The sequence below is a fragment of the Alligator sinensis genome, unplaced genomic scaffold (genome assembly GCF_000455745.1).
Source record: "Alligator sinensis unplaced genomic scaffold, ASM45574v1 scaffold73_1, whole genome shotgun sequence".
NCBI lineage: Eukaryota > Metazoa > Chordata > Crocodylia > Alligatoridae > Alligator > Alligator sinensis.
This window is the reverse complement of record NW_005841838.1, coordinates 5222271-5238935: the sequence shown is the minus strand read 5'-3', so window position 1 is coordinate 5238935 and position 16665 is coordinate 5222271. Positions and strand designations below refer to the sequence as shown.

General features: G+C 42.5%; 1 long non-coding RNA gene across 1 annotated transcript in view; it reads right to left on the bottom strand.

Moving 5' to 3' along the window:
* Positions 1–16647, bottom strand: part of LOC102380523 — a 34303-nt gene extending 17656 nt beyond the window's left edge. The window contains exons 1-3 of the long non-coding RNA XR_322875.3: positions 16456–16647; positions 11635–11750; positions 10158–10250 (exon numbers count right to left, since the gene is read on the bottom strand). This is a non-coding gene — a long non-coding RNA (uncharacterized LOC102380523). The remainder of the gene's footprint in view (positions 1–10157; positions 10251–11634; positions 11751–16455) is intronic.
* Positions 16648–16665: the final 18 nt, after the last annotated feature.

The window sequence follows — 16665 nt, the reverse complement described above, 5'->3', positions numbered from 1 at the left end:
TGCTGCAAGAGGACACGGAAGGTACTGCTAAAAATGAAAGACTTGGGACACTGGGAAATAAATGGAGAGGGTTAAGACACTGAGGTAGATTCAACATATCGGAGACAGAAGCAATAGGGGCTCAGGCTGCAAATCTGAGGCAAAGGCAAAACTGGCTGGTGCTGTGCTCCCCCAGCCCCACCTCCTGTACCTTCCCTACAGTGGCTCCAGCCCCAGCACTGGGGAGGGCAGAACAGCAACAGCAACAGCAACACAGAAGCAGCATCTTGAGGTTCATTACTGCTGGAGGAGACATCGTGTATTTTTGCTGCCGACATGCATATTAAGTGGCCAAAACATTGATTTTTTTGGCACATAGTAAAGTATAGAAGGTAATTCAAGTGTCACCTGTTTTGTCAGACTACTTTTTTTAGTTACCACTTAGATGAGGTCCTCAGATATCAGACAGAAACAAGTCCTAACTCCCATTCCCCAGGCTCTCACCACTTCACTCAAAAGCAGTGTTGTACAGTAGATTTGTCCCAGATTTTTAGAGTGACTGACAAAATACTATGTATCACTTTGACACAGATCTCTATTCCAGCAAAGAATGGAATATTTCTCACTGCGTGCTTTCTAAAGCAATTAATCAAAAACTAAAACATTTTAATAAACAAACTGCACTTCAATGGAGAAGGAACTCATAAAAAAACATTTTAATACCACTGTTCCTCAGCCAAGCATTAAGGAAAATGAATGGATTTTTGTTCTGCTCTTGTTGACATAAATGCACAGTCTGTGACATGTTGCCAGTGATGGTTAGCTATGTTTCTGGCAGCTGATCATCTCATGCACAGTTAGCTGTCTCTAAAGTTGCATCTTCTCAGCCAAAAGGAAACAGCATCCAGATGGCACAAAGAGAGTCAACTGGAAGCTATGAAGAAGTAGTAGTGGCAGGTTATGTGATGTAACTTTTATTGCTTTTGTATTACATGCTGAATATGTCTATTGGGGTGGTCTTGGAAAAATACGGTATCTGCCACTTGGGTTAGTTAGTAGACAAAGCAAGGCAGAAGATGATGGAAAAGGTAGATGACAGTACCTTAAGAATGAAAGGAAAATATTAAGCATTGAGAAGAATTGATGCATGGAGCAGTTCAACCAACACTACCTCCTACAAAAAAATCAAGGATTTATTAGGGTAGGGAAGTTCCCAATCCTCCATAAGGAGCTATTGTAACCTTTCCAGATCCAAGTTAGAGCAAGAAAGGAGGGAAATGCAAAGGGAAAATATAAAGGGAATCTAAATTCTCAGGGAAAAAGAAAAGGAGGGATGTTTTCCAAAAAGTTTGTTTGCAGAAGAGGAAATATACATGTCTCTCTGTTCACAGAGACTGAAAGGATACAGTTGGTTTGGCAAACTTATAAGCTGGAAAAGTCTTCAGAAATCTATAAACACATATAAACACATGCATTTTTTAGAATAGAGTCCAAGTATTTTCAGCCATAGCATAATGAAGGGTGGGGGACTGGGAGAAGCCCAGTAAATGGGAGAGCCAGAATGGAGGTGGGAGGGTGCAAGGTTCCAGCCACACAGCAGAGCAGAGGCAGGAGTTCCCTCATCAGCCTCACCCTCCCTCTCCATGACTGATGCTGCTGCAAGGAGAGGTATCACTGACAAACTTAGGGATTTACATGGTTGCTCACCATATAAAACTATGGCAGTTGGGGCAGGGGAGAGTTAACCTGGCTGCTCATGGAAACACCTCTTCCTGCACAAGCATCCTGTCTCCACCCTGCTTCAGGCAGCTGGAGCCTTAAGCCCCCCTGCCACTATTCCAGTAGCAAATCCTAATACCTCTGTTGCCCAGGACGCAACCTCTACCAGCTGCAGCTGATTTCCAGGAAAATAGAGAATATGGGTTTCCAAAAGGAACAAAATAGACATTTTTCCAGCATTCTCTATGCAACCTTCTATCCAGAACCCCTATCCAGAATTTCATCGACTGAGAGAGAAAACACTGGAGTGTCTTGTTTTGAACACTGGCAGGACATCACTAATACAAGAAATATCTACATTTTTATTTACTTGGGTAATCAGTGTTTTTTGCCCCAAAGGCTCTGTGGCAAGTCTGCCACATCCCCTGACTGGTTACCTAAACCTGCATATGTTTTAGGACAGTGATGGACAACCAGCCAGAAGCCAAAACTGCATTCCAGCACAGGCTGATGCAACTCCACTTAATGTAATTCCATAGATAACCTGGGTGATAAGATCTGAAGGGCCTTTAGTTTTTTAAAGTGCAACACAGAAGAACATACAAGCTGTTGGCTTTTTCTTTTTTTCTGGTTAATGGTTTCTACTTTTGTTGCCACAATTGACTGCATCTGCAAATTAGAGAATTACAGTTTTAAATGCTGTCATTTCTGCCAATGCCTAATTGTGTTTGCATTTGCAAGCAACTGCAGGAGAAGGGAAATGAGAGAAGTACCTTAAAAATGTAGCCTTTATTACCCAAAAGGAAAAAAAAGTCCCTTAAGTACAGCACTTCCTTACTGAAGAAAAATAGATGTTGTTTTTACACTATTAATATTTCTGAGTCCAAAAGCCTTAACGAAGATTTGGATGAGCAATGAATTCATCCATACAGTCTTCATTCTTTTTATTGAGTTGTTGGAATCAAAGAGGACAGCTTCAAGCCATCAAGAGGAGACCTATCGTGAGCATCTCAGCTGCATGGGCTCTCAAAGGGCAAACACCTGAACAGGTTTGCACAGTGATTCCTAAGGAGAGTGCCATGAGATACTTTTAATAAGAGCAATATTAGCACCCTTAGGTAGGCAAACACACACACAATTCACAAGATAAGCCCAGAGATTTCAAATAGGAATCAATAATGTCAAAAACATTCTAACCTTTTGTGGTCTTTCTGAGTTCTTTGCAACTACTTTTCCAGGTTCAAAAAATGAGCTAAAGCTAAGAGGTGGGATTTGCCAAAGGGTGTCTTGTGTCCAAGGAGGGGTGTCCTGAGTCAAAAAAATGTAGAACCTCTGGGTTAGCAAATGCCATGCTGTCTTGTCCCAGGTTTTGAGTTAATGCCAGTTGCTCCCAATCAGAAGACAATGTTGCACTGCTCGAGTTGAAATTTCAGGCAGTCCTTAAAGCATTTCAATTTGGTCCACAGTGGGTATGTCTACATGAGATGCTTTACTGCGCATTAGACTATTCTAATGTGCAATAAAGTGTCATCGTCTACATATGCACAGCACTTACTGTGCAGTAAATCAGGCTAATGCGCTATTTGCCAGTACTAGGAAATATAGGTACTAGATTAATGGTTCATTAGCTACTGTGTAGTAATGCACATGTAGATGCTGACCGGGAGAAATTTGCTCCAGGTCAGCCCAGACAGCAAGGGGCCCACGTTTGCCTAGCTAAGCCCCGCAATGTGGTGGGGAGTTGTGCTGGCTGCAGGGCAGCTCTTTCCCCACTACATGAGGACTGGGACCTGTCCCGACACCCACATAATCAGGAGAGCTGTCCCAGCAACTGGGACTGCCACATCCAATCTATGTGGGGATCAAGGGAGTCCCAGTTACCATGTAGCTGGGAAAGCCATCCCCACTGAGCAGGGATGCTTCTTGCCAGCCACGTGGGGATCCTAATCCTCAGCCACATGGGGAGCTGAGCAGGGATGGCTTTCCCAGCCATGGAAGGTATTGGGAAGGGCCCCTGTGCTCCCTGCCAGCCCCAGGGCTGGCACCTGGGGGAACCTGGAGCTCCCCCTGGCTGCTGCAGTGGGGCAGAGCAGGGCAGGCAGCAGCCCGGGACTGGGCTGCTCCTGTCAGGTGCAATTTGCTCCTGACAGGGCACATGTGTAGATGTGCACCCCGAAGTGCTTTGATAAGCCTGAATTTTGTGTGATATAAATTCAGGCACATTAATTGCACATGTAGATGTATCCAGTGAGTTCTAATACCAGCCTGGTAGTATTCCAAACATTGTGATGGCTTTGGCAATTCTTTGTGGAATTTCATCATTCATCGTAGCATGCTACAGTACTCCCACAATAGTTACATTTAGGAACTGATTGGAGATCCTGCTCATTAATGCTGGCTTCTGACAATACCTATGGTTTTGCAGGCGCAGGGTGATGGAGGATTTTGGTCTCTAAAAGACTAGTAACCAGACCAAAAAGTTAGCATATATTTGCAAAGCTCTCCACCATGGTTTGCAGTTCCTGAGAGACTAATGAGAGACTAAGGCACAATCATCAGCCAACAAAAATTCGTGAAGTTAATCAAAGATTATACTCTCTGTTTGAAGTTGCTGAAAATTAAACAAAAAATAACTTTATTAATATACGATGTACAAATGGCTACCTAGCTGGGCTATAAAAGTCCCCTGCACCTTCTGCTCAAGCTGACTGTATGCAAGGATGATGTTTAAGATAGGACAAATGCAGCATTATGACATATTTGTCTTGTTTAAAATGTTCTATAGGCAAACCTACAGATTCTATCAGGCTAAACCAGACTACTTGATAGGTGCTCAGTGCTAATAATGTATTGGATATAATTCTACTTTGAAAAGGATCCCTCTGGTGGACTACCATGAGATATTGGTGTATATTTCTAGTGCTTAATGCATCTTTACTGAAAAGAAACCATGAAAAGAAACCATTCCTTAAATATGAAGCAGCTCTTATGGACATGAAAAAGCCAGCTATTTTGTACAAGACAGAGAATAAATCGCATCTTTTTGAAAAGACGATCTTCTGGAAATATGGTTTCAGCCAGGTTCCTCTACCCTCCTGGAATTGTTTCTATTTGGGAACTGCAATACTTATTCTGCTGATAGGTTTTGCCATCTGGACATCTTACAAAACAACCAGTGCACAAATGCCACAACAGAAGAGTTCAGAAAGTTCTTCATGTTTTCAGCTGGTAAAAAGAATACAATTTTAGTGTGATATACTTGAAAAGTAATTTTATCACTTGTAGTACTTTATATCGTGTCAGATATATGCAGTAGATAAACATACAGCAAGCCATGTTCTATTACCTACACTGCTTGAATTCTACATTCACATTTTAGGACAGTGATTTAAATAAATTAGAATGAAAGGGATCTTTGGTAAAATGAACACTGAATGACCCTTGAACAAATAAGCTTTCTGTCAGGATTGAAGAAAAAAGAGTTCAGTGAATAAATAACAGGGAAACTATTCCTTGAACACTGGAACTACACAAGAGAAGGTGGGAAGCTAAAAGTGGAGGCAAGACTGGAGAGGAAGTACTTCATAACTAACCACCACCAAAGCTGCAAAAAGCTGAATAATTTGGATCACTGCTCTGATCCACTACAACTCTTATTCTCTTCCTAGATTAAGGAAACAGTAAGAAGAGAATCTAGGGAAAGGTGTAGGAACAAAACATAAAGTAAAGAATGAGGAGCAGAAATATAGGTGGCAGCAAGATTATGGAGGACTTTACAAGTTAGGACAAGGTGCCTGAATGTGATGTAGTGTGTATTGTAGATGTAAGGTTAGTGAAAGATTTCAGCAACTGAGGTTGGTAGCAATGAAAGGAAGCTGTGACTAGGACTTGTTTTGGTCTTCTAATCCTTTTCTTCCTTTATACAGGAGACAGGAAGTTGCTCTCAAAGAAGTCAAACAAATGGTAAATATAAAATAACTTCTTAATAGTATAATAATAACAACATATATATAGTCTTTATTCCTTTTACATCAGTAACACTTAACAAACATAAAAGAGAAACAGCAAGTCTTAAGTTTTCTTGTATTGACTAACTTTGAAACTTGTATTGACAAACTTGTATTGACTAGCTGTTTTAGACAGAACATGATCTGATCTCTTTTTTTTTTTAAAGCTTTGTTTTTTATATTAGTAACACTTAGCAACCATTACAGAGGAAATAATAAAATTTACGTTTTCTTGCATTGACTAACTTTGAAATATTGCTTTAAATAGAACGTGATATGACCTGATAAAATAAAAGAAGCAAATAACAGATTTGCTGTGTCTTTAAAAATATTTTGGAAAACATAACACCAAACATGCTCAAGTCCACCCTGCCCTGGGGTTTCCTTGTGAATACAAACATTGCATTTCCAGTGAAGACCCACTTACAGAGCCTGTAAATGCAACAAATGAAATGAGAGCAATGAATGAAAATAAAGTTTTAGGCCATCAACCAAACAGTGAAATGTATTTGTACAAAATGTGTTTAACGATTTTCCCTTAAATTCTTTATGTTTTAGTTAGTTTAGTGGTGGTTTGCAATATAAGATGGAGAAGTGACAGCCGGGTAAACAGTGTCCTTTTAATTCCATATTCTTAATTGGACTTAATGGAAGTAGTATATAGATTAAGCTCTTCCTATTTCAGTAAATTATTTTCTATTTATTGACAGATTCTCGTTCAGTTTTTGGATTAATCAATTCACAATCAATGTCAAGTTATGTCAGGTAGGTAAAGTCTAATCTTAGTTTCCAATTTGGTAAACTTTCTCTTCTTACAGGAGAAACACAGCAAATATTCCTAAATGAACATTCAAGCCTTTTCTCTTTTGCTTACTTTTGCATCATATTTATAAAATACTACCAAGTTGCCCATCAAGAATTACAGGGGGCGGGGCAGGGGAGGGATGGAGCCCAGCATTCCTCCCGTCCTCATCCAGCCCCGCCTCCCCCGTTACTTTGGGCCCAACCCCGTTCTCCCCAGAAGTTTGGATCCAAGGCTGCTCCCCCATGTCCTCCCCCCGCTATGGCAGGCCTGACCCCATCCCCCCCAACCCTCTCCCCACTGCAGGGGTCCGACCCTCTTGCCCCCTTCCCTCGCACCGCTGCCTCCAAGGAGCAGGAGGGCAGGGGGGAAGCTTGCCTGCCATCCCTCCATCCCCCTTGGGAAGCAACCCATGCTGCTGCCACCTCCAGGGAGCAGGGCTGGGAGGGGAGGGAGTGAGGCCAGCAGCACTGGCCTTGCCCCTTGCCCCATTCCACCCTCTCTGTCCCCACTGTCATGACAGCACTCAGCCATGCTGCCACCGCCTTCTGTCCGGAATGCTCTTGGAGCACTTTGATTGGCTGCCGAGACAACCAGTCAAAGTGCGAATAAAGTGTTACAGACAGACTAAGGCTTTTATATATATATATAGAATTTTGTAATCCACAGTGCTCAAGCAAGTGAAGTATATTAAGGTGGATTATTAATGTACAAGGTGAAACATTAACGCAATTAACATGAACCAATTAATGCGTTAATTGCACACATTAACAGCAATTAATTGACAGCCCTAGTTAATACTAAGATGATCTGAACCCAGGAACAAGGATGAGGGAAACATCTTTTACAACAGTACGCAGCAGTTCATAAAGAAAGGCTAGCGTTCAAGCTAAGAACCAACAGACTGTTTCAAGACTGCCTGGCACATGAAGAGCAATATACGTCATTAGCGGGCCTCCTGAGACTGGGGGAGGCACCATTTGTAGGTGGCAGCGTTGGTGGTGAGCGGGGACCACCCGCAGACGCCAGCAGTGATGCTGATGGCAGGGGGCGGGGGAGCGGTGGTAAGTGGCAACTGCCTGCAGAAGCCAACGGCAGCAGCAGCAGCAGCCAATCTCAGGAGGAGCATGTGCCTCCCCTTGGCCCACCCTACGAGTCACCTATGGTCATTAGCCAATAGGGTTACCATACATCCTGGTTTTCCTGGACATGTCCTCTTTTTTGGACCCCTGTGCTACATCTGGGCAGGTTTTTAAAAAAGAGCAAATGTCCAGGTTTTCTGTTCTCCTGGGCTGGCTGCTTTGGGCTGGGAGCAGCAAGCAAGGTGATTGGCTGTTGGGGGTCATGTGCTCCCGGCATGGGCTCTGGCAAACCAGGGAGGGAGGGGGAAGAGAGAGAGAAAGAGAGAGAGAGAGAGAGAGAGAGAGAGAGCGCGCCAGAGCAGGTGTACATGCAGTGCAGGAGCTGCTCAGGCAGCAGGGCTGGGAAGGGCACAGGCGGCTGTGGATCTGGAGTGAGGGGCACCGGCAGGGCTGGCAGGGGCCATGGATCAGGAGTGAGGGGCATGGGGGAAAGGACAGTTGACTGTGGGTTGTGTGTGCAAGGTACTGGCAGCACCAGGGGGCTGCAGGTCAGGAGTGAAGGGCACCAGCAAGCGCCGGGGGGGGGAAGCAAGGCACTGCTGTTTGCAAGTGAGGGGCAGCAGCAGGGCTGGGGGGGTGGGGGTGGCTTGTCAGTGAGGGGCAAAGAATGGGCAGGGGCAGCGCACCAGCATGTCACTGCCCCCCCTCCCCCACCATCATACTCCCTCCACCCCATGACAGGTGTCGTCTTTTTTGGACCTGGTAACCCTATAAGCCGAGACATCAGACTCAATATCTTGCGGCGAAGATATAGCTTATATTTACTAGTCCATGAGCTTTAACTTTGATACCAAAAAGGTCAGCATAAAGATAAAAAGAAACCTTTTAAATTTATACATACTGGTCTTTTTGTTGCAATGAGGTTAACAACAAGTACTTTTGTTTTAGCTTGCTGAAATGTCAGTTTGTGTTTAAACTGCAAATAAAACCAACCTCCCTAGAACATTGGGCGGGGTGCCATGAAACCTGATTAGGGGTGCTATGGTGCAGGTGATGATGTGGCTGCCACAGGCAAGTAAAACTGCCCTGCGTACAGTGCAGAGCTGCATGCACATTTCTGCTGCATTAGAGCTCCCTGCTCCACCCATGCACTCCACCCTGTTTCTGGGAGAAGCATGGGAGAGGTGGACTGGGAAAGGCTATAGCATGAGCCAGCTCTTCTGCCCTACTTTAGGGTTATCAGAGAGCCCTAATGCAGGAGAAACGTGTATACATGCTACTGCCTTCCCTGGGCTGGCTGTGCAGCAGGTATGGGGGACAATTTTTACCTGGACCCAGCAGTACCCAGTTAAGTAGCACTGAGGTAAATTGAGACAGCACCAACAGTGGCTCTCAACATCATATGCTGCCACAGTTACCATCCCCCTCACACCATCTGGTGTGCTCCCCTGCCCCTCTGAGCATTCAAACACCACTGCAGCCCCTCACACCACTTGGGTCCCCCTCTCTCACAATCCCTCTTGCTCCCCACACCCTCACACTTCATTTTAGCACAACAGATCCCCCCACCCCCTCAATCCCAAACCTCATCTATGCCTCCCAGCCCCCACCACCCTAATGCCCCAGTCATTCCTTACTCCACACCCCTCTACCCCAAATGCCCCCCCACAAAAAGCCCACACATTTATTGGACCTGCTGGTGGGTGAGCAAGGAAACATTACCAGAAATAGATAACAGACAGGATAATTGTAGAAGAAAGGATAGTTTGAGTAGTGGAAAATCAAGGGTTGTTAACATCTACTGAGTGAAGAAATTAGTAGAAATCAGATAATGATAAAGCATGAAGTCAATTGACTCCCTCAACTCTACCTAAATAGAAATGTGGCTGCCCTGCTGGGCAATATCTTTTAAACTTTCAGTGGAGCAGGAATCAAAGGGAGGTGAGACTGCACTCCCAACACCGCCTGTCCCCCCACACCCAGTCTACCCCTTATTATAGGCATTCCATTGCCATTTCTATGAAGATCACACACCTGATATTTTCTTTTGTATCATTCCTGGGGGGAAAATCACTGGAAAGCTGCCTAGATCTTCTTCCAATTAAACTGTTTAATCTGGTTTAGACTGGGATTTTGTCCAGTTACGGAGTCTGGGAAACAAGATACAGCATGTACCCAAGAAAACACAGCAGGAGAGTTGGAGAGAGGGCTTGGAGCTTCTAGGGTGATCCACCCAAGGGATAGTAATTTTGTGCTGGAAAGCTTGTTTAACATTTTTCCAAAATATACAGTTGGTCCAATAAAATATATCACAAAAAACTTTGCTTCGCACTTAGAAAAGGGAGAGATCTTAGAAGTCCAGGCAGTGGCTTATGAGGTCTCTAGCAAAGCACAGTGGTTGAACAGCTGCATATTGAAGGATAAAGGGTGATTCCCCTCTTCAAAAAATATGTTGATAAACAGTATTATGTGAATCCTAAGCATTTTTCCTATATTTTGCCATTCAAAAAAGGAAGGAGTTAGTCAAAGGAGACGACCCTGATTACTGTCATCTTCTCCATTAATTACCTTTGTTTGCATGTGCCAAATTCCAGCATAAGAGTTTCTGGTCCTGCTCTTGTCTTGGTTGTCTACAAGGCCATCCCAGGTACTGGTGATCTTCTGTGAAATAATTATTAATAAAATAACTCATCAGAGGAACAGGTGTTGAAGGTACTCTGAGTCTATGAAGTGAAATATGGTCTGTATTTATATAGTTTTCAGTTTTGCCCATCCTAGATAAAACTGTACAGCAGAGGCAGATATAATGGGACTATCTTCCTGAAACTAAAAGTGTATATGAGTTAATGTAAAGGTTTATTATAAAAATCTGAGATTGAATTTTAATAAAAAAAGATCAATATTATGAAATAGCAGTTTGGGTAAACTGTAATAGATATTCTGGGGTTTGACACTAGTTATTTCTTATAAAATTTGATTTTATTTTTTTTTCTATTAATGCAACTGAAGCTCAATTTGGTCTCCTTAAATATTATAAAAGAATATGGAGTAGTTATTTTTAACAAACACCCTTTTCTACTCACTATTTTATTATTCTGAAATATACCAATATCTCTGCATTTGTAAGATCTCTCCTCTTACTTTTCAGCAGTTTTGACGCACATTGGAAGACAGGTATAAATGCTTCAGTTAGATACCAAGACCCTGAGAACTGGTATCGGAAAGACTTATGTGAAGAAAGTAAAGATAACAGATTATGTTTTTCTAATACAGAGGACATTCAGCTATGCCACTTATCCAAAGCAACATCATCATCTTTCATGCCATCTCACATAAAAAGCTTGAAACAAGTAACTGGCTCCAGTTATCCCATTGCTTCTACATGCCTGGTGTCCATCCCATTAAAATTAACTTCATTAGTAAAGGCAAGTTCAACAACAGAAAAATCAGGATCAGATATCTCTGACAGTGAAAGTTGTAATTCTTATTCTGAATTACACAACTGCTCCATCCCTGAAGACAGCAACTTTCCTGTGCAAAATCAAGAAAAAAATGTATCATCTAGTCCAGCATTTCCTGAACAGTGTCTTTTAACAAAACAAATGAATCAACTGCAAAATAGATTTATGGCAACAAATAAATTCCAATTCAAAGTTTCCTTAATGGGAAGAAATAACTTCCAAAGTTCATCTTTGGGAAAAAAGAATAATGAATGTTTTCATGTTATGAGGAAATCATTTGCTACCAAAGTAGAAACAATGCCTGTAACTATTAAACAACCTTGCACTGTCATACAGAAACCAATTGTAAAGCCATCTATTAATAATAAAAAACCCAAAATGGAAACAACTACAATGGTGACATTTATACATCAAGCTTCTCTTAACCAAGATAATTTTGAAATAAGACAGAAACATCTATTGGCTTACTGGGGAATTCCTCCAAAACAAACAGAGCCCTTAAGAAAAAATATTCCAAAGTCTCCTTCTCTAAATCCAGCAATAAGAACTGCAATACAAGACACAGAACTAAGTAGACCACTTACTCCAGATCAAGTTGTAGAGAAGTCTGAATGTCATCTTAGAAAGAAAAATATTCAGCACAAGTGGGTTTTGGAATTACAGACAGAGAAGTCAACTGATGTCTCCATACCAGGCCCATCTAGAAAAATCAGAATGAAAAATGAAACAGAAGTGAAAAACATAATCAATTTACCATTCAATGAAAAAACCAAATATTGCCTTGAATTCCATATAAAGAAAAAAATAATTAAGGAAACGTGGGGGATTCCCCCCAAAGAGACTGAACCATTAAAAAAATCTACACACTTTGCATCACATTTCCAAGAAAAACTTATGGCCAATTGCTTCACGTATAGGAAAAAAGAAACATCAACCATTGTACATGCTAGAAGTTATGAATGTCTTAATTTTCCATATGTACATTTTGCATCAGATGCAAGACCTAGTATTATGTCTGAAGCAAGAAAAATACCGAAAAACGTTTTTGTCAGATCACTTACATCAGAAGAGATTAATAAACTTATTTATCATACAACAGTGAAATCACTACAAGTCAGATTAGGAACACTACCTGCAATGGTTCAAGTATCTTTCAAAGCAGTTTATTTTAATCTAAAAAGACCTCTGACAAAACTGATTCATTATGGTAATAAGCTTAAAAGAGTTAAGGCTTTATACCTGCCATTTATAGATCAAGATGCTCTACATCTTATAGATTTTAATGTAAAACACAAATATCTTGTATTCCTTTGGAAACTTCCTACAGTATATAGTAAGTCTATGAAGATGATGATCCCCAACGCCCCATGGACACTTACAAGAATCCAGCCAAGTGGAGCTGTAACAAACATTACAGACAATGAAACTTCATTTTCCTCTGCTAATATGCAAGACAAGTGTATCACACTGAAGAAATCACTATACAGGCAGGCACTGATAATACCACAAGCATGGAACTCATTCAGTCCACCTGCTCTGCAGTCAGATATTAGTGAAAATATATTAGAGGCAGACTTAGAAGTAATTCCAGCAGTCAACAATTCTCCCTCAAACTTAAGGCAAAATATTGAAAAAGATGTAAAGTGGAGTATTTTACAGCAACAGCGCAATATCTGTGGTATAAATGCTGAGCAGCAATCAGTAAGTGCCAAATCCCAAATGAATAACCATCCAGAAGAATCTTTCTATCAAAAAGTGTCTACCTCTGCCTCAAGAGCCCACAGAGGTCATGACAGAAAAGGAAAGCATTCAAATAAAACTAAAAGAATATTTAGCTACCCTGTGGCTTCCATTACAAGAACAAGTATATATCTAGAGCTAGAAAATAAGAAAGAAAAACTTAATGTACACTTAAATAAAAAAATTAAAAGGAATTTGGAATTACCACTAGCAGGTAGTCCAGAATTTTGTAACATTGACAAGGCTGCAGAAAGAAAAAAGAAAATAACCTTGGATCAAAATCATGACACTCACTCAAATTCTCATGGAAAGACTGAAGAGGGAAAACCTTTTTGTTATGTATGTATGTCTTCAAATAAGTCAGATTCCACACACAAGACTGTCTATTGGACCCTTCCAAAAAGTGTAATGGAAAAGAATGGGTACAAAGCCCCCCAAGTAATAAAGATTGAGAATAAATATAGCAGTAAAAGATCATCTCACAAGTAAATGAAGTGACTGCAGTTCAGGTTTGCTCTGTTTCTCATGGATAAAATAAAAAGTTGACTTAAAAAAAAAGGAGTTCCAGAAGTCTTACAAAATATGACACGCCAGTTTAAACATCAGGGAAATATAATCCTTCAAAACCCTTCTAAACTAGGTTACAAGTATCTAACATATCAAACACCTTAATCTCCTATCATATTTCAAAACCTGTTCAACTTTTAATTCCCTATTATAATACACAGCAAGAAAAACAAATTATGCCAAGGAGTGCCTCAGTGCCCTCCCCCCCCTCCCAACTCTCCTGCCTGCTTCCTCATCCTTTCACTTAACATTGCACCTGTTTTTGTTGTCATCTCCATTGCTGTCACATAGAATCATTTCTTTTGGAAAATTTTTCATGTTCCAGGTCAAATTAGCCAGATCAAATCTGAATCCATTTGAATCATTCAAGAACCATATGTGGCCCTGCTACCAGCAAGTATCTTCCACTCCAGCCTGGGGCTTCAGGTACTTCCAAATCTTTGGCAGGCATCCTACATGTAGGCCCAAGCCCAGAGGCTTGGGGTTCGGATGTCCCCGAGCTTTGCTTGCCTTCAGCCATATGGATGCAGAAGCAACCTAGAGAGGAGTCTCCCATTTCCATAAAGTCAGCATGTAGCTGGAGGTCCTGAAGGATTGCGAGAAATTGATGAAAGCGGTAAGGAAGAGAGACAGGATGGTGCTGGTGGGAACCTTCACAGAAGGACAAGTGAAGGTGTGGGGAGTGGCGGTGGGTAAACAACTAAAAGGTGAACATGCTGACCTCGCATGGATGGTTGTAAGAAATATCTTGCCAATGAAAGAGGTGCAACACAGTTGAGGCCTGATGAGCATATTTAGGTGCCCAAGGGAGAGGTGTGGGCAAAAAGAAACAGTGGAACATGTTTTGGGAGTGTACATTTGCAAAGAGGGTATGGGAAAGGGCCCACTGCTTTCTGAGTGTCACCAAAATAAACCTGTAAGCCTGAGAGATGGTTCTAAACAGACTCAGACCAAAGGGACTGGACGAAACATTATTAAGGACTTCATTAGTATGTTTAAAACTAGTTTATGGAAAGTAAGAAACCTCTGGGTTTTAAGGGATTGGTTTTCATTGAAAGAGGTTTTCATTGAGAGCAGCTGGGGCTGCGTGAACTGAAATACTACATCGATTGGAACAAGGAAAAGATCAGAGAAGAAATGGAGAAAAAAGGACTCGACTTATTTCACTGAACCAAAAGACAGGACTGATGAGAGGGGCAGAGTTTCAGGTGGTTGCTGAGGTAATTGTTTTTCGGGGATTTGAAGAAAGAGTCCTGCAACTGTTTTTTTTGTGAGAGGTTGATATATGTCATTTAAAATATGCAGTTGTATGGTTTTGAATATGTAATCGTTTTTACAATACGTGAAGCTTTGTAAGTGTATGTTGGTGTGTTACCAATAAAATTTATTTAAAAAAATAGGCATGGCTTTTCATGACTTCTTGGCCTTTGGCTAAGATCAAGTGAGACTGGGGGCAATTGCATCCCAAGGCCTGTGAGCCCGGGCTTGTACATATGATATCTGTCTGGATTTGGGGAATATCCAAAGCTCCAGACCAATGAGTTTGGAAGGGAGGATACTTGCCTGGTGGTAGCACAGACTTGCTGACTGAGCAAAGAGCTTAGTTAAATTTTGGAACGTCACTGTTGGGCTTTGCCCAATTGAATCTGGAACTGATCTGGCCCTTGAAACAAAATTTTTGAAAAGTAGCAGGTCCCTATCAGCATGTTTGCCCAATATGGGCCATGTGTTTTTAGTCATGCTCAGTGCTGGCTGCATTTAATCAGCTTCATAGTTGGTTTCCATTGCTGAGCACATGCTGCTTTTGGCAGCAGTTTAACGATAGACAGTGTATTTAGTGAGATTTTCCTGCATTTGATTATGAGGGGCTTTTTTCCCCCATGCCAATTGGAAGGAAAAACCTCATCTTGTATTTGAGTAAATACAGTATATCCAAAGTGTGGTATATTTTGAGGAGCCAAGCATATACTAAGCATAACTAACCCCACCAAAAACTGGGTGGAATCTTATTTCATCAGCTAAAACAATTAAGTGATGCTTAAACACCACTTAGCTGGCTAGCTATCCAGATTCAATTCTGTCATTTTTTCCAATAACTGAATCACACTTACCCAGCAAAATGCATGACCCTGCTACACCTTTGCCAGTTCATTTGCACCTGTGACCACTGCGCATATTCTAGAGATCCTATTCCTCTTCAGAGGCATGCAGCAGCCTTTACACCCTAGGGCTAGTCTATTCCATTCTTCTGGATAACTAGTGGCTTCCCTAAGCCTGACTAGTTAAAAAAAAATGTAGTTGTACAAAACACATGACTAATAAGACATAGCTGCTTGTAGCAAGTGCTGCTGCTGCTTTGGGTTATCACCAATTTGAACATGGACTGTAAATAAAGCCCCTTGGGGCCCTCTGACAATTGTAGGCAAAGCAGCAGGCAGACCGGGTGTGAGCCAGGCACTGAGACAATTTCGGGGGGGACCTCTGAGAAAGCAAAAAGGAGAGTGTTGGTCAGTCAGCCTGGGCCCTGCTCTTGGGGCTGTCGCTTGCGTCTCTGCACTTGGAATTGCAGTTACCCTGTCCGGCCACGTCTCCTCGGTGTATCCCATGAGAGATGCCAAAATGCTGTACAATCACACGCACCAGGTCAGCTGTGGAAAGGGCCACTGGCCCGCACCTGGCAGCACATTAGTTCATCCACCAAGATCTCCCTAAATCTCCATGGCTTGTTGCGTTCTGCACAACTGCTATGTGGCGATTCCTCTGCCCGAGGGGGTTAGACAGGTAATGTGGGGAAGGAGGCAGCAGAGAAGTCTCAACCCTACAACCTAGGGGACCACAAACCCAAGCGGATGTGGAGACGGACAAGGAAGCAGGGAGCACTGTCGCAGCACAGGACAGGCTGGCAGTCAGAGCAGCACCAGAGAGCCTTGCCACACTGAGCAGGGAGGTGTCCAAGTTGCTTTTTGTGGGCCACAGCCGGAGTCTGAGCGGCAGCAACTGCTAGCCACGGACACGTGCCCTTTACCCTTGCAGACACTGTGCTTGATCCCAACCTGCTACCAGAGGCGTATCTCTAATGCATCAAACCTGCCACCTACCTGACCAAGACCCCCTTGCGAGTGCCCTGCTGGATGCACATCTTTGCTCACTCACTGCCCCGGTCCTCCACTTCTGGCCGCATTTCTGACCCCCACTACCTGGACCTGCTGCTGCACCTCCGCCCAGGCTGCACCACGGGGTGGTACCGCTGCCCCTGCAAACCCCCAGGGCCCGGGCCGGGAACCACTGGTGGCCACACACCGCCCCTT